Genomic DNA, 1,144 nt, shown 5'->3' with positions numbered 1-1,144 from the left:
ATATCTTTAATATAGAGTTTAGGCCATATTTCTCATCGTCACTAAGTGACTGTTTAAAAACCGTCAGTGACACCGTTGTAAGCATGGCTAAATCCCATGTTTCTACGTCGGTTACTCCATCATCTGGAAACAATTTCTCCCTCTGTTTCTTTACAAATTTGTGCTTGAGTTTTCTTTCGTGATGTTTTAGAAGTACATCAAGATTTCCCCCAGCATTTCGTAGTTCTTTGTACAAAATTCCTTTTGACACCAAGCGCCCTCCTTTCAGAAGCAAAATGGAGGCTCTCAGAAAATATTCGTCTTCCTCGGTAATCATGTCTTCTGTAATGGGAAAGCGCTAAATCTATATTTCAACAAAACAACGGAACTTTAGAGTCCCTATATAACTCGTCTGAACAACGGAAACACCAGGAAAAATAATATTGCCGCGATTTCTACTCTTATGCGAAATAAAGTGCATAGTCTAAGGATTTATTTGGTCAGGTCGGCGTGCTATTCTCGTGCCCGGTCTTGTCTGAAAAATGCTAAAAGGAGCTCCATTACAAAAGTTGGAAAGTCGCTACTTGTATATGACCTATAATTGTGTCGGTGTGACGTTTAACCCAACAAAAGAAAATAAAATAATATAAAATACACATTTTCCCGCTAAATGCTGTTTCTGACTTGATTTCATGTCTGTGATTTATATACATGATGACGTGTTTAAGACGATGAAAGCACAAATACCTAAATGCAGAGTGGATTAAAATAACTATTTAAAGCGCCCAAAAATGAGTTCATTTTAATTTCTTCCTAACCTTTTAAACACTACTGTAGTTTAGTACAATTTGAAACAAGAGGACCATGATGGTCCTGAATCGCTCACCTGTCCCCCACATGACCCAGTTTTGAACTGAGTATGATGTCGGTTTTTCTATTATTTGACATAGTGACCTAGTTATTGAGCTCATGTGACCCAGTTTTGAACCTGACCTAGATATCATCAAGATGAAAATTCTGACCAATTTTCATGAAGATCCATTGAAAAATATGGCCTCTAGCGAGGTCACAAGGTTTTTTATTATTTGACCTACTGACCTAGTTATTGATGGCACGTGACCCAGTTTCGAATTTGACTAAGATATCATCAAGGTGAACACTCTGA

Source organism: Mercenaria mercenaria, chromosome 10 (assembly GCF_021730395.1).
Source record: "Mercenaria mercenaria strain notata chromosome 10, MADL_Memer_1, whole genome shotgun sequence".
In the NCBI taxonomy this organism is placed as follows: Eukaryota; Metazoa; Mollusca; class Bivalvia; order Venerida; family Veneridae; genus Mercenaria; species Mercenaria mercenaria.
This window is presented reverse-complemented; position numbering follows the sequence as displayed.